Source organism: Microcaecilia unicolor, chromosome 13 (genome assembly GCF_901765095.1).
Source record: "Microcaecilia unicolor chromosome 13, aMicUni1.1, whole genome shotgun sequence".
Lineage (NCBI taxonomy): Eukaryota > Metazoa > Chordata > Amphibia > Gymnophiona > Siphonopidae > Microcaecilia > Microcaecilia unicolor.
This window is the reverse complement of record NC_044043.1, coordinates 31,747,515-31,771,032: the sequence shown is the minus strand read 5'-3', so window position 1 is coordinate 31,771,032 and position 23,518 is coordinate 31,747,515. Positions and strand designations below refer to the sequence as shown.

Genomic DNA, 23,518 nt, shown 5'->3' with positions numbered 1-23,518 from the left:
AAATGCTGGCCAGCGTTACAAAAATTGTCCTGCGCTAAATTTTAACACGTTAATGTCGCGTGCTCGAGGACCTTGGCATACTGTCAGGCTTCTTCCCTGGGAGCACTGGGTTTGTGAGTCCGTGGGCCACTACCGTGGAGCGGCAGTGACAGGCAAGATCACCTTCAAGGTAGAGATGAGACAAAACTGGACCGGAACCCCGGACTGGAGTTCTACACCGGAATACACGGAACTGGAACGCACCGGACGGGTGCGCACTGGAGTGGAGCCCGCTGGACTGGAACACACTGGAGGGCCCCACTGGACTGGAACATACAGGAGTGAAACCCGCTGGACTGGAACACACTGGAGCGGAACCCGCTGGACTGGAACACCTGGACCTAGGCTTCACCTACGCTTGACCACCTTTCCCCGAGGGTTCAGCCCTCAGGTTCGGGCGGCCGGCAGGGCTTACAGGAAAAACCGGAACTGGAACTTGCAAGCAGGAACAGCAGGAATGAGGATCCAGGAGTGCCCCCTGGCACCTCGGCGAAGGCAAGGCAGACAGGCAGGGACTGTCCGGGTTCTGGCAGTCGGCAGGTTTAAACACAAAGACTAGTAAACTATACCCAAGCTAATAGGAAAGCTATGCCCAGGCAAACCAGTCATACACAAGAAACATACACTAAGCAACTCAGACTAGTAAAGCTATACACCAGCTAACAACAAAGCTGTGCCCAAGCTAACAAGTCATACACTGGAAACATACACAGAGCATTAGCAAAGCTATACACAGGCTAACAAGCCAAGCGGTGCCTAAGCTGGCTAGTCAACACTAGGACCAAACACAGAAAACTAGCAAAGCTATACACAGGCTAACAAGCCACACGGTGCCTAAGCTGGCTAGTCTAACACTAGGAACAAACACAGAGAACTAGCAAAGCTATACACAGGCTAACAAGCCACACGGTGCCTAAGCTGGCTAGTCTAACACTAGGAACGAACACAGAGAACTAGCAAAGCTATACACAGGCTAACAAGCCAAACGGTGCCTAAACTAGCTAGTCAAACACTAGGAACAAACACAGAGAACTAGCAAAGCTATACACAGGCTAACAAGCCAAGCGGTGCCTAAGCTGGCTAGTCTAACACTAGGAACAAACACAGAGAACTAGCAAAGCTATACACAGGCTAACAAGCCACACGGTGCCTAAGCTGGCTAGTCTAACACTAGGAATGAACACAGAGAACTAGAGTATATAGCCTTTTCGAAATCCCCGACCCTACTGGAAGAGGAGCGATTAGAATTTACCCACCTTACCCAAATTCTTCCGGATGATATATCAAGCATTGGTATACCTTGGAATACTAACTATAGCAATTGCAGTTCTTATTAAGACCCTTGGATTAATTTTGTTACTCATTTTCCTTAGTCGCCAGCTGCCTTTTGTACAGTCCAGATCTAACATCTGACCATGAAAACTACCAACATGCAGTGCCTAGCCCTTCTGTTGTGTGTGCTCACCTTGCCTATGGTACAAGGAACAAAGGATCTAGAAGGTTTTTTGCAACAGTTTATTACCACCCCCGAAATAACATTACCCACAACTAAGGACACGACCACAATCACCCTTGATGTGTGTGCTTACACAATGTGTGGGGAACATCCTGTACAGCAATATTTGTCAGCTTTTGAAGTATACCTGTGTCCCTTCTCCAATTGTGGAAGTTGGGCACAAGTATGGTGGTACACAGGTTCATGGATTCCCTACTCAGGTAGCGAAATTCCAGATCTCAAAAAGAGCATTTCCATTATGAAATTGCGAGTGACTGGCCTCTGTTCAATGACCAAATGTAATCAAGTGGCTATCACTTTCAGAGGAGTAACGGCTGTTACATACAGAACTTATTCCTTAGGAATTGACGCCTCAGGTAGAGACCCCATTGGAAAATTTAAGATTGTTCCACCCCCCAGCCCAACCAGAAAAGAATCCTCTGATGCCAACAAAGATCCCAGAAGTAAAGATTCCTTACCAGATCGTGCCAATTAATAATTCCAAAGATTTAATGGCATTAGAAACAGGATTTGGAGAGACAAACCTGTGGCTTGAATGGGCGCATTATACTACAAAGAGTTTGAATGTCTCTAATTGTTATTTTTGTTCCCATGCAAGAGCAGAACCAACAGTAGTCCCCTTTCCTTTAGATCTCCACAATGACCCAGATGGTTTTTGGTGTATGCTAGAGTTACTTCAGGTAACAACTGAAGTGAATCAGTCTTGTCAACATCTTGACGAGCACCACCCCTACTTACCCCCTCGGCTGAGGGTTCCACCCGCATTCAGGATTCCAGATCCTGCTACCAGATATCATACATGTCTGGAACGATATGGGGTGAAAAATACACGGTTTCTAGGAAATTTGACCAATTGTAACACAACCCTAGAAAAAGGGACTCTGCGAAATCTGAACCTTACAGAATTTTCACAGGCTAGAGCAGACATATGGTGGTATTGTGGAACCCATACTATCCACCATACACTTCACAGAAGTTGGACAGGCAGATGTGCCTTAGTCAAATTGGTAATTCCAATTGTAATAGCATCTTTGCTCCCTCCTCATAGCAGCTCTTCCTCACGAGTGAAGAGAAATGCAATGCCTGGATCTTTTGATGATCGGGTCTATATAGATGCAATTGGAGTTCCAAGAGGGGTTCCTGATGAGTTCAAAGCCAGAAACCAAATAGCTGCAGGATTCGAATCAGCTTTCTTTTGGTGGGCTACTATAAATAAGAATTTAGACTGGATCAACTATATATATTACAACCAGCAGAGATTTGTCAATTACACCAGAGACGCGGTTCAAGGAATTGCAACACAATTAGATGCCACCAGCAGAATGACGTTAGAAAATAGATTAGTTCTTGACCAGATTTTGGCATCGGATGGCGGAGTGTGCCGGAAAATAGGTACACAGTGTTGCACCTATATCCCTAACAATACTGCTCCAGATGGATCAATCACCAGAGCTTTGGAAGGCTTAACCTCACTGTCACAAGAATTGGCAGAGAACTCTGGTGTTGACACATCCTGGACTGGTTGGATGGATAGAGCTTTTGGTAAATGGAAGACATTTATCATTTCAGCAGCCACTACTATAATTATAGTGGTAGCAATTTTTGTATTAGTAGGATGTTGCATAATCCCTTGTGCTAGAGGCTTAGTAGAACGCTTAATAGAAACTGCAATAATGAAAAAGACAACAGCAGGACAATATGTCCTGTACGAAAATCTCCTTCCCAACACCACAGGAGATAACACCTTGGACTATCTCCCTCTGAGAAGGACCAATCGCTATGCAAATGCTAGAGACACTAGAGAGATGTCTGCAACTGTATAATCAGGTAATAGCACACAGGGATACAATATAACCATATAAAGCTTTATAAGATGATGTGATACATGAGCAAAATGTCTACATAACCTATGCAAATCTATGCAAATGTATACTCAAGATATAATCAGTATATAACCAAAGAATTTATGATTGATAACAATATATACTCACATAGGTAAGAATAAGTTAAAACCTGCATAATAAAGGGTTGAATCAAAAATATTATTATAGTAATTATAAGTTTTTGTATAACCACAGATATAGATAAGAAGGATTGAAATAATTGAAGTGGTGCCAAGATGGTAATCTCAAACCAAAAACAAATCTGACTGTACCAGTTAACCGTAAGACTCAGAAAATTTGATGGCCTTATAGGATACCTTCTGGAATGGATGGTACCATGGTGTATTAACCCTAGTGTCACCCTATGGGATAGGGTGAAGAGGGGAATGTTAATATGTGGCCTGGCTTCAGACCTACCACTGGAATAGTGGTGGGCTAAGCTACACAGCCTAAGGCAACTGAAAAAGTACTGACTAGGCCAAATAACAAGCTAATGATGTCATATTTGAGAATCTGCAAAAAGCAGGTCTGAACAATGAGTCTTAACACAACCAGGTACAACTTTCTAATTGGAAATAGCACCTATAATGAAAAAAATAATGGGTAAAAGGAATAAAATGATGTTCTTAAAATGGGACTTATTTTCCATAAGATGGCACACAGATCATAAGATGTTATGAAAGGTATTACAAAAGGAAGATGTGAAACGGATATCTTAATATAAAGATATTTTAGTAAACGAGAAAAACAACTTGTTCCAAAAACATGTTGACATTGACGGAAGTGTGGCAATCTCTAGAAATAGATAGAACAGAAAAGAAATGGGTACAGATGAACATCTGGCCGGATACGAAAGTATGATCTCAGAAATTGAGAAATATTAGAAAAAAAGGTACCTCACAATTGACTTGTATTGGGACCTGGGGCTATAAAAGAGATAAGATTTTGACAGAGAGTTGGAGTTTTCCCCAACACTTCTCAGACGGCAGAGCTCTATGCAATTGAACCCAGAATCTGTTTGATGTCTGTACTTAATTGAAAACTTGGTAAGAATAAAGCCTTCTTTCTGAAATCTCTCTCTGTCTTCATTTTCTAGTATTCTTCACCTGTCATTGATACTACAAACTAAGCTACACACACAACTGACACTCAGTGTGTATATAGATTACTGTTGCATTTTAATAGAATACATGTGGGTACATGGATTACCAAGGACTCACTTAGATTCTGATAGACAGAAGGCCGTGGTCATGGGCATTATCCTAGAGTTACGCCTTCTGGTGCTTCCACAACAGAAATATCACTGGGATGGAATATCAAAAGAATTTAGGCAGTCGGCCCAACAGATAGTGGAAGCGCAGACCTTTTGTCCCCGGAGAAGGGTATCCCTGGGGCGCAAAGAGGACCTTTAAAATTGACACAAGCCACACGGTGCCTAAGCTGGCTAGTCTAACACAGAAGCTCACACAGAGCAAACACTGAAACAGTGTACAGAGCACTCTATACACCAGGGCCCTTAGATGAGATGCAAAGGCAAGGGCTGTAGTCTCTAAGTGATTAATAAAGCCCTTCAACACCAGAGGCACAGCTGCAGCAATCACCTTCCATCCAAACAGAGGCTTGACACACAGAGAAGTCAGCCCAGCGGGAGCCATCTTGGATACTGGCATAGAGGAGTCAGCGGCAGCCATCTTGGAAGAGGCATTGCCCACACAGGTGAGGTTCAGTAGGGCAATCAGCACCCAGAGCCAGAGAGAAACTAAGACAGAGACAGACACAGAGACAAGCAGAAGCCAGCAAAGCCACTGACTCCCAGAAACAGGGTAAGTCTGAGGGTTGTCACGGCCACAGACGTGACAGTTAATCACGTTAATATTGTATTAATTGCCCACCCCCTAGTAGTAACATTCCATGCTACCAATCCTGGGGCAAGCAGTGGCTTCCCCTATGTTCATCTCAATAACAAGCTATAAACTTTTCCTCCAGGAACTTATCCAAACCTTTTTTAAACCCAGATACACTAACCACTGTTACCACATCTTCCGGCAGTGAGTTCCAGAAATTAACTATTCTTTGAGTGAAAAAATATTTCCTCCTATTTGTTTTAAAAGTATTACCTTGTAATTTTATTGAGTGTCCCCTGGTGTTTGTACTTTTTCAAAGAGTGAAAAAATGATTCACTTTTACCTGTTCAACACTGCTCGGGATTTTATAGACCTCATTCATATACACCTCAGTCATCTGTTTTTCAAGCCAAAGAATCCTAACCTCTATAGCCTTTCCTCATATGGGAGAAGTTCCACCCCCTTTATCATTTTGATCGCTCTTTTTATAACCCTTTCTAATTCCGCTATATCTTTTTTGAGACAGGGTGACCACAATTGAACATAATACTCAAGGTGAGGTCACACCATGGAGCGATACAGAGGCAGTATAATATTCCTGCTCTTATTTTGCATCCCTCTGTAATAATTCCTAGCATTCTGTTTGCTTTTTTGGGTGTCATCGAACACTGGACGGACAATTTCAGGGTATTGTCTACAATGATACCTAGATCTCTTTTTCTTGAGTGCTGACTCCTAAGGTGGACCCTAGCATCAGGTAACTATGATTAGGATTATTCTTCTCAATGTGCATCACTTTGCATTTATCCACATTTCATCTGCCTCTTGGATGCTGAGTCTTCCAGTTTCCTAAGGTCTTCCTGCAAATTTTCACAATCCACATAGCACCTGTCCAAGTACAAATCCCTGCAGCACCCCACTATTCACCTTACTCCACTGAGAAGAGATAAATCACCTGGACTGGATGGTATATACCCTAAGGTACTGAAAGAACTCAAACATGAAATTGCTGACCTGCTGTTAAAAATCTGTAACCTGTCATTAAAGTTATCCATAGTACCTGAATATTGGAGGTTGGCCAATGTGACGCTGATTTTTAAAAAGGGTTCCAGAGGCAATTCAGAAAACTACAGACCGGTAAGCCTGAAGTCAGAGCTGGGCTAAATAGTGGAAACACATAAATAAACATGGTTTAATGGGACAGAGCAGGCATGGTTTCAGCCAAAGGAAGTCTTGCCTCATCAATCTGCTTCATTTCTTTGAAGGCGTAAATGAACATGTGGATAAAGGTGAGCCAGTTGTAGTGCATCTAGATTTTCTGAAAGCTTTTGACAAAGTTCCTCATGAGAGACTCCTGAGAAAATTACATACAATGGCAGGGATAGGAGGCAATGTTCTGTTGTGGATTAGGAATTGCATATTGGACAGAAAACAGAGGGTAATGTTACATGGACATTTCTTTCAATAGAGGAGGGTGAATAGTGGACTGCCGCAAGGATCTGTACTGGGGCAGGTGCTATATAACATATTCATAAATGATCAGGAAATTGGAATGACAAATGAGGTGGTTAAACTTGCAGATGACACAAAACTATTCAAGGTTGTTGAAACATATGCAACTGTGAAAAATTGCAGGAAGACCTTAGGAAACTGGAAGACTGAGCATCTAAATGGCAGATGAAATTAAATGTGGACAAATGCAAAGTGATGCAAATTGGGAAGAATAATCCGAATCATAGTTACCTGATGCTAGGGTGCACCTTGGAGGTCAGCACCCAAGAAAAAGATCTAGGTATCTTTGTAGACAATACACTGAAATCTTCTGCCCAGTGTGCACCGGTCGCCAAAAAAGCAAACAGAATTCTAGGACTTACTAGGAAAGGGATGGTAAATAAGACCAAGAATAATACTATAGTGCCTCTGTATCAGTGGCGTAGCCAAGGGTGGGCCTGAATGGGCCCAGGCCCATCCACTTTGGGCCCAGGCCCACCCAGTAGCAGATTGTAAGCTCTTTTGAGCAGGGACTTTCTTTTCTTCATGTTAAATTGTGAAGCGCTGCATACGACTGGTAGCGCTATAGAAATGATTTGTAGTAGTAGTAGTAGCACACCTATGATGTGGCTGGCAGGGATCCCTAAGCCTCACCAGCCCAAAACTCCCAACAACTGTCCCTCCTGCATACCTTGTAAATAGCAGATCTTCGCCTGCAGCGAGCAGCGACTGATACATACTATTCGCACCGGCCCCACAGCCTCTCATCTGACGTATTCCCACCAATGCGGAAACAGGATGTTGCATCAGAGAGAAGGCTGTGGGGCCAACATGAGCAGTGTGTATTAGTTGCTGCATGCAAGGGAGGGAGGATATTTGAGAGACCAAGTGGCAAGCAGGCGAGAGAGGGAGAGACCAAATCACTTGTGAGACAGGGCAAAGTTATTCTGCCCACCCATCCTGGGCCCAGGCCCACCCAAAATTGGGTATCTGGATACGCCCCTGCTCTGTATCACTCCATTGTGTGACCTCACCTTGAGTACTATATGTTCAGCTCTGATCACCGTATCTTAAAAAAGATATAGTGGAATTTAAAAAGGTTCAAAGAAGAGCAACACTGCCTTGAGTGAATTCTTTCAAAATGGCAGTAAATAAACCCAAATAAACAAATAAACCAAAATGATAAAGGAGATGAAATTCCTCTCATATGAGGAAAGGTTAAAGAGGATAGGGCTCTTCATCTTGGAAAAGAGACGGCTGAGGGGGAGATATGATTGAGGTCTACAAAATCCTGAGTGGTGTAGATCGAGTAGAAGTGAATAAATTTTTTACTCTTTCAAAAAGTACAAAGACTAGGAGACACTCAATTACACGGAAACACTTTTAAAACAAATAAGTACATAAGTACATAAGTAGTGCCATACTGGGAAAGACCAAAGGTCCATCTAGCCCAGCATCCTGTCACCGACAGTGGCCAATCCAGGTCAAGGGCACCTGGCACGCTCCCCAAACGTAAAAACATTCCAGACAAGTTATACCTAAAAATGCGGAATTTTTCCATTTAATAGCGGTCTATGGACTTGTCCTTTAGGAATCTATCTAACCCCTTTTTAAACTCCGTCAAGCTAACCGCCCGTACCACGTTCTCCGGCAACGAATTCCAGAGTCTAATTACACGTTGGGTGAAGAAAAATTTTCTCCGATTCGTTTTAAATTTACCACACTGTAGCTTCAACTCATGCCCTCTAGTCCTAGTATTTTTGGATAGCGTGAACAGTCGCTTCACATCCACCCGATCCATTCCACTCATTATTTTATACACTTCTATCATATCTCCCCTCAGCCGTCTCTTCTCCAAGCTGAAAAGCCCTAGCCTTCTCAGCCTCTCTTCATAGGAAAGTCGTCCCATCCCCACTATCATTTTCGTCGCCCTTCGCTGTACCTTTTCCAATTCTACTATATCTTTTTTGAGATACGGAGACCAGTACTGAACACAATACTCCAGGTGCGGTCGCACCATGGAGCGATACAACGGCATTATAACATCCGCACACCTGGACTCCATACCCTTCCTAATAACACCCAACATTCTATTCGCTTTCCTAGCCGCAGCAGCACACTGAGCAGAAGGTTTCAGCGTATCATCGACGACGACACCCAGATCCCTTTCTTGATCCGTAACTCCTAACGCGGAACCTTGCAAGACGTAGCTATAATTCGGGTTCCTCTTACCCACATGCATCACTTTGCACTTGTCAACATTGAACTTCATCTGCCACTTGCACGCCCATTCTCCCAGTCTCGCAAGGTCCTCCTGTAATCGTTCACATTCCTCCTGCGACTTGACGACCCTGAATAATTTTGTGTCATCGGCGAATTTAATTACCTCACTAGTTATTCCCATCTCTAGGTCATTTATAAATACATTAAAAAGCAACGGACCCAGCACAGACCCCTGCGGGACCCCACTAACTACCCTCCTCCACTGAGAATACTGGCCACGCAATCCTACTCTCTGCTTCCTATCTTTCAACCAGTTCTTAATCCATAATAATACCCTACCTCCGATTCCATGACTCTGCAATTTCTTCAGGAGTCTTTCGTGCGGCACTTTGTCAAACGCCTTCTGAAAATCCAGATATACAATATCAACCGGCTCCCCATTGTCCACATGTTTGCTTACCCCCTCAAAAAAATGCATTAGATTGGTGAGGCAAGACTTCCCTTCACTAAATCCGTGCTGACTTTGTCTCATCAGTCCATGTTTTTGTATATGCTCTGCAATTTTATTCTTAATAATAGCCTCCACCATCTTGCCCGGCACCGACGTCAGACTCACCGGTCTATAATTTCCCGGATCTCCTCTGGAACCTTTCTTAAAAATCGGAGTAACATTGGCTACCCTCCAGTCTTCCGGTATTACACTCGATTTTAGGGACAGATTGCATATTTCTAACAGTAGCTCCGCAAGTTCATTTTTTAGTTCTATTAATACTCTGGGATGAATACCATCAGGTCCCGGTGATTTACTACTCTTCAGCTTGCTGAACTGACCCATTACATCCTCCAAGGTTACAGAGAATTTGTTTAGTTTCTCCGACTCCCCCGCTTCAAATATTCTTTCCGGCACCGGTGTCCCCCCCAAATCCTCCTCGGTGAAGACCGAAGCAAAGAATTCATTTAATTTCTCCGCTACGGCTTTGTCCTCCTTGATCGCCCCTTTAACACCATTTTCGTCCAGCGGCCCAACCGACTCTTTGGCCGGTTTCCTGCTTTTAATGTATCTAAAAAAGTTTTTACTATGTATTTTTGCTTCCAACGCTAATTTCTTCTCAAAGTCCTTTTTTGCCCTCCTTATCTCCGCTTTGCATTTGGCTTGGCATTCCTTATGATCTATCCTGTTACTTTCAGTTGGTTCTCTTCTCCACTTTCTGAAGGATTGTTTTTTGGCTCTAATGATTTCCTTTATCTTACTGTTTAGCCACGCCGGCTGACGTTTAGTCTTTTTTCCCTTTTTTCTAATACGTGGAATATATTTGTCCTGAACCTCCAGGATGGTGTTTTTAAACAGCATCCACGCCTGATGCAAGTTTTTTACTCTGCGAGCTGCTCCTTTCAGTCTTTTTTTCACCATTTTTCTCATTTTGTCGTAATCACCCTTTCTATAGTTAAACGCTAGCGTACTTGATTTCCTAGTTTCACTTCCTTCAATGCCAATATCAAAACCGATCATATTATGATCACTGTTATCAAGCGGCCCTCGTATCGTTACCCCCTGCACTAGATCATGAGCACCACTAAGGACTAAGTCTAGTATTTTTCCTTCTCTTGTCGGCTCCTGAACTAGCTGTTCCATGAAGCTGTCCTTGATTTCATCAAGAAATCTTATGTCCCTTGCGTGTACAGATGTTACATTACCCCAGTCTATATGCGGGTAATTGAAATCCCCCATTATTATTGTGTTGCCCAGTTTGTTTGCGTCCCTGATTTCCTTTAACATTTCCGCATCCGTCTGTTCGTCCTGGCCAGGCGGACGGTAGTACACTCCTATCACTATCCTTTTCCCCTTTGCACATGGAATTTCAATCCACAGTGATTCCAAGGAGTGTTTTGCTTCCTGCAGAATTTTCAATCTATTTGATTCAAGGCTCTCGTTAATATACAATGCTACCCCTCCACCAAATAGGGGGAAATATTTTTTCACACAATGAATAGTTACGCTCTGGAACTCTTTGCCTGAGGATGTACCAACAATAGTTAGCGTACCTGCGTTTAAAAAAGGTTTAGACAAGTTCCTGGAGTTAAAGTTCATAGTTTGCTATTGAGATAGACATGGACAAGCTACTGCTTGCCCTAGGATTGGTAGCATGGAATGCTGCTACTATTTAGGTTTTTGCCAGGCACTTGTGACCTGGATTGGCCTATGTTGTAAACAGGGCTAGATGGACCATTGGTCTGACACAGTATGGCTATTCTTTTGTAACGGAACTGTTATGATTGGGGTCAGAACCCCTCTCAAACTTACCTCTTTCCTGGGGGTCAGCTTCTTAGCTGGCTTCTGTTTCTTTTGTCTGTCCTGTCTGAGCTGGCTCTGTCTCTCTGTGCTGGCAGCTTCCAGCAGCATGGCTCTAATTGTTTCACTATACTGCACCTGTGTGTGTTGCCTGAGTTCCTCTACCTCTCTTTGGGTGTACTGGCTTCAAGTGTTTCACGGTGCTGCATTGGTGTGGGTTGGGCCTCTCTGGGTTTCAGTGTGCTCTCTGGGTCAGTGTGCTTTTGCCTAGGTCTAGGGAGTGTGACATCATCAGGGAGGGCCTTGATAAGGAAGTGGTGTTGTTTCCTTCAGAGCCTTGGCAACAGTGGTGTTTGCTTTAGGTAGGGTGGTGCAGTGTGCACTTCTGACTTTGTGTCTAGTTTCCCTGCTTGCTTTTGCTAAGGGCCAGGTTAGTGTTAGTGCAGTGTGCACTGGTGTTTGTGTGTTTAGCTTTCCTGCTTGTCCCTTATGGTTCCCCTGCTTTTCCCTCTTGGTTTTGGAAGCATTGCTGTGTGTAGGGCTTTGGAAGCTCTGTTACTGCTAGAAGTACTTCAGGGTTTGGTATTGTTAGGAACACTGCAGAGTTTGCTGTTAGAAGTACTTCTGGTGTTTGTGCTATTGGGAGCATTGCAGTCTTTGCCGTTGGTGTTTGGTGCTTTAGAAGCAGTTTTGGCTTATGTGTTAGCTTCCCTGCTTTTTCCTTGTGGCTCCCCTGTCTTCCCTTTTAGTGCTAGGAGCTCTTCTGGTTGCTTGCCAGAGTAGTGCTTAGGAAGCACCTTGTTAGTTTTGTATCTAGCTGGCTAGAGCAGTGCTTAAGTAGCTTGTTAGTTTTGTGTTTAGCTTTTTAGTGTAGAGCTCTGCTTGTAGCTTGGTGCTTAGTAGCACCTGTGTTAGCTTTGTGTTTAGTTCCCTGCTCTGTTAGTTTAGGGCTTAGAATGTCCCTTTCTTGAGCAGGGCTTAGGAGCTCCTGTTTAGTATAGGGCTTAGGAAGTCCTTTTGTCAGTTTACTGTTAGGAACACTCCTGCTGGTTTAGGGCTTGGGAGCACGTAGATCAGTTTAAGTTTAGGAGCACTTCTGTTTCCAGTCCTGGTCCCTGTGTCATCCGGTATCCAGTAAGTCCTGCCGGCTACTCGAACCCAGGACCTCAACTCCTGGGGGGCTTAGTAGCTAAGTGCAGGTGAAGCTGTGTGGACCTGTCCGGTGTGCTCCAGTCCGGTGTTCCAGTCCTGTGTCCTCCAGTCCAGGGGATTCCAGTCCAGTGTTCCAGTCCGGGGGGGTTCCAGTCCTGTGTCCTCCAGTCCGGGGATTCCAGTCCAGTGTTCCAGTCCGGGGGGTTCCAGTCCTGTGTCCTCCAGTCCGGGGGATTCCAGTCCAGTGTTCCAGTCCGGGGGGTTCCAGTCCAGTGTCCTCCAGTCCGGGGAATTCCAGTCCAGTGTCCTCCAGTCCGGGGGGTTCCAGTTCTGTGCCCTCCAGTCCGGGGAATTCCAGTCCAGTGTTCCAGTCCGTGTGTTCCGGCTCGCTGGGCGGTGCCTGCAGTCCCTGCCGGTGTCGGTGTGCTTGCCCAGCGTCGGTTAGTGGGTTTTGCCTGCTGCTGTCGCTCCTCGTCAGCAGCCCAAGGGTTCACGTTTGCTCCAGAGCCCGGCCCCGCAGGCTCTGAACCGAAGAACCTGACAGGAACACATTTCAATTTGTTTTGTTTCTCTTTGAGTTGTTGAAATGAGCTACCTACACAAGCACATCAACATTCAGAAGGCACACAGGTTTTTTTTCCATAGGTTTTTCATACAGGATAGCAAAGTTATTTTAGAGAATTATTCCTAGGCCTCTTTCCTGTTTGGTAGTTACCAGTTCTTCTCTTCCTGGGAAGTGATCTCGCGTGTTTTATCCCAACTTTATGGTTTTACACTATTTACCATTGAAGCACAGCTCCAAGTCATTGACCATCATTTATTCCCTCTTCACTGACATCACTCAAGTTTGTCTCATGACTTATCGCTGTTGTAAAAAAAAAAAAAAAACTGTCCTACAACCCCAATAGTCAGTTGGGTTTTCAGGATATTCATAATGAAAGTGTACAAGATATGTCTGTATGTAATTCAAATATATTACATGCATATTCACTGTGAATATTCTTGAATGCTTGACAGGCTCTTTGTTGACATTTCATGTCATATTATAAATGTTAAACCAGCCTGAACACAAACACAAAATAGGTAATGAGGGTAAGTTCACAAGCAAGCAGAAGTTTCGAAGGAAAAGCAGATGTAAAATAAACGTGTCTGGCATTGAGAATGCTACAATGGAGCAATATTTCTCTCCCCCCACCCCCCATTTTAATCAGGAAACTGGTAACACTGGCCATTTCAATCCAAGGTATTTGCCTGAAGCTCTTTTTTCTTATTACTACTAGTTACTTCCAGCCTGCATTCATTGTTAGAACATAGGGGAAACTGCTGAAAATGCCTCAGCCGGAAATCTTATTACAATTAATTGTTAAGCTTATACATTTAAGTGCTGCCTTGATACATAGACCAATTAATTCAAATACATTAAATAAATTAGACTTCTGGGGGGAGGGTTCAGCATTTACAGTATGTATCACGAAAAAAAGTTTCTACAAAACTGAAAAATTCTACAGCCTGCTCATTTCAAAGGGTTATTTCTGTTTGTATACTTAACTGAAGACTCAGCTAAGAGATTCTTTCTATACAGTATTGGAGTGTTTTGTACATAAGGCATTTCTTTATAGTCACCGTAGCCAAGGAAGGAAATGAATGACAAGGAGCACCAACATTAGTCATTAGAACATCTCTCCAAATCAAGCTGCCATTTTAGGAAAAGAGCTCTGTATCTTCAGACATGGTGAAATTTCTGGACCAAGAGGGTGGTAAAGAGGCCCATAGATTCTCTTAATCATCAACATATATTATTGCTTCATGCCAAACTAGATTACAATTAATTGTATAAATAGATACAGATCAGTGCATAAGTATTAACCTAATCTTTCAATGAAGTATGTGACTGTAGAACTGTCAGGAAAATCAAGGCCATGCCAGATAGGGACACTACCAGAGCGGAGAGTAGAACCAGTTCCTCCCAGTTCCACAGTCTCCAGCCTGCCACAGCAGCAACAGCCGGAATCAGCTGAGGTACTGTTGATTGTAACCAGTGACATCAGCAATGCTTTGATCTACCCCCACCACCTTCCCTTCGGTAGATCTAACACCGAGGGAAACCATGGCATCTTGCCACAGACTGGGACAAAGGAGTGGATTAGAAAAATGGGCTGAGATCCAAGAAAGCCATGTTCAGATATCATTGCCATTCCTTGTGATCTTAGAAATTCACTTAACCCTCCATTGCTTCAGGTAGAAAACAGAGATTGTAAGTTCTCCAGGGACAGGAAAATGCCTTCTGTATCTGTACCGTGATTCACATGCTAGACACCTCAGGACTTCATTACTGCAACATATTATACACAGGCCTACAAAAGCCTCAAGTCTGTTGCCTCCAGCTACACCAAAGCACAGCAGCATGCAAACCTCTGGAACTAAAACTTTATGATCAAATTCTGGATTACATAGCCTACAATGGTTGCCTGAGGCTAGCAGAACTATTTAAAAAGACCTTTCCCTGGACTCAGAGACATCTAACAAAGAAAGCTCAAAATAAATAAGAGACCAGAGGATTCGCTCCACCACCCAGACAGCTGCAGGAACCATGACACCAGTAGCAGAAGGCTAAGAGAACATCTATATATCCTATCCAAAGTTAAGATCAAACTGACTGAAACCAATAAAATGGCCAGGAAGGGGAAGATGATTTTGGATTTGGCTCATGCTTTTTTCAGCTGTAGGTCAAGGCAAGTTACATTCAGGTACAGTAGATCTTCTCCTGCCTAGGCCCCAACCATAGGCGGTCGGTGGCCCAACTGTTCGGGGAGGCTAAAGGGGGCGGGGTTAGGGGTGGGGCCAGGGGTGGAGCTTTAAATCCATAATTGTCTGATAACACAGAAAAAAAAATAAATAAAAATAAAAGTCACAATTAATACCTTTTATTAAATTTAGATATTAGATATGTATCACATGTCAAAGAATAAAGTGGTTGCTCAAAGCATATACTAACCACAATCGCTCAACTGCAAAACACTATGCACAACTTTGTGCAAAAACACACTCAGAAACTTACTGTACCATAAATATTACACTGGGCAGAACCTACTACACCAATATACCACCCATACGGAAAATGCAGACCGTCAACAATATGAAACAAGGGATCATATCATCACAATTCTCATGTAGAGCCACAAAACACCCTAATTAATGTGGGATAAAATGCCATAAATAAGTAAATAAATATAAACTTTTAATGTTGAGCACCTGATTCTCAGTGGACATATTCCAAACACTATAATGAAAATAAAATGATCTTTTCTACCTTTGTTGTCTGGTGACTTTTTGTGATCATGCTGGCCCAGTATGATTCTGCTGCTATCTGTCCTCAGTGCAGGACAGGAAGTCATCCTCGTTAAATATCTCCCTAGAAACCCAGGACACCTCCAGCCAACCCCCCCTCCCCCGCTCTCCCAGCAGTAAGGTAAACAAACCATAAACCAATTTCTACAACTGATTCACAAGGCTAGACGGCTTTCACTGCAGCTCCTGCTGTGAGGATGGAGGTAAATCAACAATTTAAACCCCTCAGAGCACAGCAGGGGAGGCTTAGTCTCTCCAAGCCTCTTATACCGGGCGCCTATGGCCCCAACCTATGGAAAACCATCACAAAAGACCTAAGAGCCATCATGGACCACTTAGGCTTCAGGATACAATGCCAGGAATGACTGTTTGGTCCACTTTTCTAGTTATCTCCTCTGTGCATTCTGTTCAGTTCCAATCAAGCTGACTGAAACCACTTTGAATTTGGATCTAGCTCATGCCTTTTCAGTAGCATTTGAAGGTGAGTTAACATTCAGTTAGGTACTTCTCTGTCCCCTGAGGGCTCACACTCTAAGTTCATACCTGAGGCAACAGAGGGTTAAATGACTTGCCCAAGATCACAAACAGTAGCAATGATATTTGAGCCTGGCTTCCCTGGGTCTCAGCCACTGCTGAAACCATTAGGATACTATGTCCTCATTGACCCCCCCCCCCCCCCCCCCCCCAACACACACACAAATTCTGTGCCTCTGATAGCGAATGCTACATACCTGTAGAAGGTATTCTCCGAGGACAGCAGGCTGATTGTTCTCACTGATGGGTGACGTCCACGGCAGCCCCTCCAATAGGAATCTTCACTAGCAAAAACATTTGCTAGCCCTCGCGCGCCGATGCGCACCGCGCATGCGCGGCCGTCTTCCCGCCCGAAACCGGCTCGTGCCGGCCAGTCTCATATATAGCAAGACAAAGAGAAGGGAAGACACAATTCCAAAAGGGGAGGCGGGCGGGTTTGTGAGAACAATCAGCCTGCTGTCCTCGGAGAATACCTTCTACAGGTATGTCGCATTCGCTTTCTCCGAGGACAAGCAGGCTGCTTGTTCTCACTGATGGGGTATCCCTAGCCCCCAGGCTCACTCAAAACAACAACCATGGTCAATTGGGCCTCGCAACGGCGAGGACATAACTGAGATGGACCTAACAATTTATCCAACTAACTGAGAGTGCAGCCTGGAACAGAATAAACATGGGCCTAGGGGGGGTGGAGTTGGATTCTAAACCCCGAACAGATTCTGAAGCACTGACTGCCCGAACCGACTGTCACGTCGGGTATTAAATTATCACTATCAATTTTACCATATAGATCTATGCTACTTTATCGTTACTTATATTTTCATTTAATTTGCAATATTTATAACCTAAACTTTACATACGAAGATCTAAGAAAGCAAACTACAATAGTTAAAAAGATTCAGAACAGTACAAAATAAAAACATAAAACAAAATATAATTTGCCAAATCTTAACAAATCTTCAGTAAAAATAAAAATCAACCAAAATATATTGACCTACACTATTTTAATTCGGTTTACCTGTTGCTTCCATTTTATGACTCGCAGCAATTTCCACCCTAGCCTCACTCTCAGCCATATTTTTTCTACCTATATAGGCCTACACTGTATTACTCTTATCTGTATGGATCTTAAATATATGTTACTTTGAATATGAATATGCTATAAACCAGAGGTTCTTAATCAGTGGTGCCCTCACCCCTAAGGGGTGCAGGAAGAGGTCAAACAGGGTACAGAGAAGGGTCTTGAAATCTGACGTAAGTTATTGAGAAACTTTATAGACAGAGTGGAGGAAGTTATTAGGATAGTTTTCAAAGGAGTCTGCCAGAAAAGAAACAGACAGCACACTACATGTGATATGCGTGTTGTGATGTTGAAAACTGAACCACAGTTTTGAACATTGGTCGAGGGTAAACAGCGGCAACACTTTCAAAAATGGTGACAAAACAAGCTTTTTTTTTTCTTAGGTGCATAATCATGTCTTCGTGACAAAGGCTGTAACCTAATGACTAAAAATTACTGAATTGCCGTTGCAATGCTTATGAACAAAATGGTTCCTAGTAAGTATCACTTGTAAACTGTCACTTTATTCAACATTATGTACAATTTATGTAGCATTGTAGTTTTAGGTGTGACTTCTTTGGTAGTATAATTCTATACTACTGTAATTTTGGCGACATGTTCACAGTTAGCACTGTTAGTGGCCAACAGTTTGGTACATATGTAGCTGTCAGTAGTCACTAGTGGACACATGGTTTAGGAAGGGGGTGTGAGGGGTTTCACTCGATAATTAAAAAGATGCGGGAACCAAAAAAGGTTAAGAACCCCTGCTATAAACCAAAGAGAGCGCCCAATTTGATGTGGCAGTACATTAAATTAACAAATAATTATTTTGTGGAAGACTATGTATTGGATAGTTAACATTATCTACCATATCTGTAATTTAACCACAGAAATAGCACTGTAAAATATATCTTCCCTCTGTTTGAAGGCAGTCAGGGCTTTATTAAAGACAATGAGGGAAACAAAGAATCTAGGATTACAGATGTACTCAATCCAAGATAAGAGGATGCATACTGAGCTGGCTTAACACTGATATCACTCAGAAATACTGTAATCATTGCATATTCAATCCACAGTCTAGATCAGGGTCCCAACTGATTTAACTTGAAAGTCAATTGGCCTATATTCCTATTTAAGAAGGAGAACTTTAAATAAAAGAATGTAACCTGACGTGTGCCCTGTGGTAGACATCACGGAAACTAAAATATAGAGTACTGTTTATGTTTATTGCCAGTCTTAATATACTGTTATAATCTCTGCGACTCTAATCTACTTCCATCTGAAACCAATTCAATACAAAATAGTAGATAGATCCTCCTTGAACCGGTTTGTTAACGGTTATAAGACGCCGTCGCCATTTGTTTTGGGTGGCGGCAAAGCAGAGGATGCGGTCCAGTTGATGTGAGTCTCCGCCAAGAACGGTTGATGGTGTTGATACAACTTATGTGGTAGTTGACAGGCATTGGCGTTTTCTTCTTTCAGCAGATCCATAACTACTGAAGATCCGTTGACAAAGCTCTAGTGAAACAGGCACCTGTCGGGGTCCAGTGAGTTGAAGGAATATCAGAATATCAAGATAAGTGACCACTTTAAGCCTGCCATTTCCAGCACAATCACTTTAAGAATTTGAATTATGTGTGTAAGATAGTGATTAAAAGTAAAAATATAAAAAAAAACAAATAGAAACACGATTACTAGGCGATAAGCTCTCAAAAGCACACATTTGGAAGGAAGGGGGGTTTTACATAGTAACATAGTAGATGACGGCAGAAAAAGACCTGCACGGTCCATCCAGTCTGCCCAACAAGATAAACTCATATGTGCTAGTTTTTTGTGTATACCTTACCTTGATTTGTACCTGTCTTTTTCAGGGCACAGACCGTATAAGTCCACCCAGTACTATCCCCGCCTCCCAACCACCAGCCCCGCCTCCCACCACCGGCTCTGGCACAGACCGTATAAGTCTGCCCAGCACTACCCCCACCTCCCAACCACCAGCCCTGGCACAGACCGTATAAGTCTGCCCACACTAGCCCCGCCACCCAACCGTCTCTGCCACCTATTCAAGGCTAAGCTCCTGAGGATCCCTTCCTTCTGAACAGGATTCCTTTATGTTCATCCCACGCATGTTTGAATTCCGTTACCATTTTCCTCTCCACCACCTCCCGCGGGAGGGCATTCCAAGCATCCACCACGCTCTCCGTGAAAAAATACTTCCTGACATTTTTCTTAAGTCTGCCCCACTTCAATCTCATTTCATGCCCTCTCGTTCTACCGCCTTCCCATCTCCGGAAAAGGTTCGTTTGCGGATTAATACCTTTCAAATATTTGAACGTCTGTATCATATCACCCTTGTTTCTCCTTTCCTCCAGGGTATACATGTCCAGGTCAGCAAGTCTCTCCTCATACGTCTTGTAACGTAAATCCCATACCATCCTCGTAGCTTTTCTTTGCACCGCTTCAATTCTTTTTACATCCTTAGCAAGATACGGCCTCCAAAACTGAACACAATACTCCAGGTGGGGCCTCACCAACGACTTATACAGGGGCATCAACACCTCTTTTCTTCTGCTGGTCACGCCTCTCCCTATACAGCCTAGCAACCTTCTAGCTACGGCCACCGCCTTGTCACACTGTTTCGTCGCCTTCAGATCCTCAGATACTATCACCCCAAGATCCCTCTCCCCGTCCGTACCTAGTAGACTCTCCCCGCCTAACACTTACACCTCCCGTGGATTTCTACTCCCTAAGTGCATCACTTTGCATTTCTTCGCATTGAATTTTAATTGCCAAACTTTAGACCATTCTTCTAGCTTTTTCAGATCCTTTTTCATGTTTTCCACTCCCTCCAGGGTGTCCACTGTGTTACAAATCTTAGTATCATCCGCAAATAGGCAAACTTTACCTTCTAACCCTTCGGCAATGTCACTCACAAATATATTGAACAGAATTGGCCCCAGCACCGATCCCTGAGGCACTCCACTACTCACCTTTCCCTCCTCCGAGCGAACTCCATTCACCACCACCCTCTGGCGCCGGTCCGTCAACCAGTTCCTAATCCAGTTCACCACTTTGGGTCCCATCTTCAGCCCATCCAGTTTATTTAAGAGCCTCCTGTGGGGAACCGTGTCAAAAGCCTTACTGAAATCTAAGTAGATTACGTCTATAGCACGTCCACGGTTCAATTCTCCGGTCACCCAATCAAAGAATTCAATGAGATTCGTTTGGCACGATTTCCCTTTGGTAAAACCATGTTGTCTCGGATCTTGCAGCTCATTTTCTTCCAGGAAATTCACTATCCTTTCCTTCAGCATCGCTTCCATTACTTTTCCAATAATAGAAGTGAGGCTTACCGGCCTGTAGTTTCCAGTTTCTTCCCTATCACCACTTTTGTGAAGAGGGACCACTTCCGCCATTCTCCAATCCCTCGGAACCTCTCCCGTTTCTAAGGATTTATTAAACAAATCTTTAAGAGGACCCGCCAGAACCTCTCTGAGCTCCCTCAATATCCTGGGGTGGATCCCATCCGGTCCCATGGCTTTGTCCACCTTTAGCTTTTCAAGTTGTTCATAGACACTCTTCTGTGAACGGTGCTATATCCACTCCATTCTCAAATGAACTTTTGCCAGAACATCGCGGTCCTTCTCCCGGATTTTCTTCAGTAAAAACAGAACAAAAGTATCTATTTAGCAAATTTGCCTTTTCTTCATCATTATCTACATAGCGGTTTGCAGTATCTTTTAGTCTCAAAATTCCCTTTTTAGTCACTCTCCTTTCACTAATATACCTGAAGAAAGTTTTGTCACCCCTCCTTACATTTCTAGCCATTTGTTCTTCCGCTTGCGCTTTCACCAGACGTATCTCTCTCTTGGCTTCTTTCAGTTTCCTCCGATATTCCTCCCCGTGTTCCTCATCTTGAGTTTTTCTGTATTTCTGGAACGCCAACTCTTTAGCCCTTATTTTCTCAGCCACTTGCTTGGAGAACCATTACTTTCCTTTTTGCTTTTATTTACTTTTGTCTGTGATTATAACAGTCACGAGTAGGGTTTCACCCGCAAGGTGGGTGTATAATACAAAATATCCCTGTGACAGTATGAGACTTTCCCCTTAAAACACATTAGTTGTACATTCAAGGAGAATCTATCTACTATTTTGTATTGAATTAGTCTTAATATACTGCTATTCAGATAGTAATCAAAATGTATACACAGCACCAAACTAGACGGATTTTGTGCATCACTTCTATGCAAACAAAATGCAGATCCGCTATAGATTAGGATAACCTCATTTTTGGAGTGCCTACAAGTGCCCTTTTTCTCACCACCTTAATCAAAGTAATACTATTTTGTTTTACAATATTTTTTTCATTTTAAAAATTAATTATCCTTCTAGCATTTCACTTACTTTATGGCATTTATAGGAAACATATACCCACTATTTGAACGTTCTTTGACCATGAAGTATGCCAGTGACTGCTAGGAAATGTGGATTTGTATTACAGTATGACAGAGGAGGTAGGTTAGGTACTTTTTATCTACTTCTTCAGCTATTGGAGGATGAAAAGTTGTTCTTTCAGGTCATTTTGCCATCGCTGCGGTAGAAGGGAACACAGCTCTTGAAAGCTACTTAGATGCATTGAATTTATCCAATTAAAAAGATTCTACCTACAACTTGTTTTTTGATGTGATAGTGACTTCTCCCAGTGAATTGCCTCTAGGTGGTGGAATATTTGGCTATCCTTTCTTTGGTTAGCTTAAAAACATTTCTCCATCTTATTTTTCATGCAAGGAGTCATTTTCCCTTGCAGTCTACTTCACATAATTGAGTATTTAGTGTGCAGCTTGATGCAGTAACAGACCTTGTTTGGTAGCTGCGACAGGAAAATGAAGTCACAGAATGATCATCCTTGCTTCATTCTCTCCAAATCTTTTCTCTTCCTGCCCCAGTGTTCTTATGATGCAAAATCACTAAATGTACTTTATCCGACCTGCATTACTCACAGGTGTACTTGCATAAATATTTTACATTAATGGAGACAGCACAGGTCAGTTTGGGGAGAACGACTTCATTTCTGTAATGTAGGCAAAGGCAGCAGCTCAAAAAGACTACAGCAGTGTGACTAAGTAACCAAAAAAGCCCCTGAATATCTATTAACGAAATAATAAAAGAAATTTTGCATCTGCCCTTGGTCTACCAAGGTACTTTTGTGACTTTGGGAAGCTGGAAAATGATGGGCACAGACTACAGTGGAAAAGTTTCTCTATGCATACTTCCCAAACAGCTCTGACAAGGCAGCTTGCTCTGACTCTCGACCAACAAACTACCTACATACATTTGTGAATGATGCTAGTTACCTGAAATTGTACCTACCATAGATGGGAAGTAGTCTATGATTTGGACAAACATCTACTAAAAAATAAGATTATCATCAAGTGGCTTCAGGTTGATCTAATTCATTTTTAATTTAAAATTTTCAACCAGATTTACAAAAATAAATCCTTAAAGAAAAGGCAGACCTGTTCCTCAAAGGTACATTAAAGAAATAAAAGAAAAACTAAAGAATACAAAAACAAAAAGAAAAATCTGCATCATCATAACCAGTCCACATTTAAATAAAGGGTAAAAAGCACATTCCATTACGTAGTGAGTTGTTTAAGGTTGTTGTGATTATTTTCAGCTTATCCTTACTGCTTGTCTAAGTAAATACTGAGGAGCTAGACTGGATGCCAAGAGAGATATGCCTCAGCTCAGTTTTCAGTTCTCTATCTCTACCTGCTGGTTGATGGACACAACTATCCCACAGGTTGTAGAATAGTGGGAAGGACTAATGGAAAGAAAAAGATCATGTAAGACCTAATTTCTCCATAGAGCAGAAATAAACATAAAAAACAAGCATAACCCTCCAGCTGTGTCTATCTAGGAAGTTCTCCAGACGTTACCGAAGCCACAGCCTCCCTGACTGAGAACATTATGTCCTTTAGTGCTCTTAGACTATTTCTACTGGGACCTACACTCTACCAGGGGTCAGTTCCCTTAGGAGAAATGGAATAAGCATCTGTGGACTGTCACCATAAAACCCTCTCAGATTCTGTCTCAGTTCTAAAAGACCTGTATCCCAAGGCCCTTCCTTATCCTGGAGCT

At 43.0% G+C, this 23,518-nt stretch overlaps 1 protein-coding gene across 2 annotated transcripts in view; it reads right to left on the bottom strand.

Moving 5' to 3' along the window:
• Positions 1-23,518, bottom strand: part of LOC115456489 (S-adenosyl-L-methionine-dependent tRNA 4-demethylwyosine synthase-like) — a 347,580-nt gene that overhangs the window by 48,828 nt on the left and 275,234 nt on the right. The gene's annotated exons all lie outside the window — the stretch shown is intronic.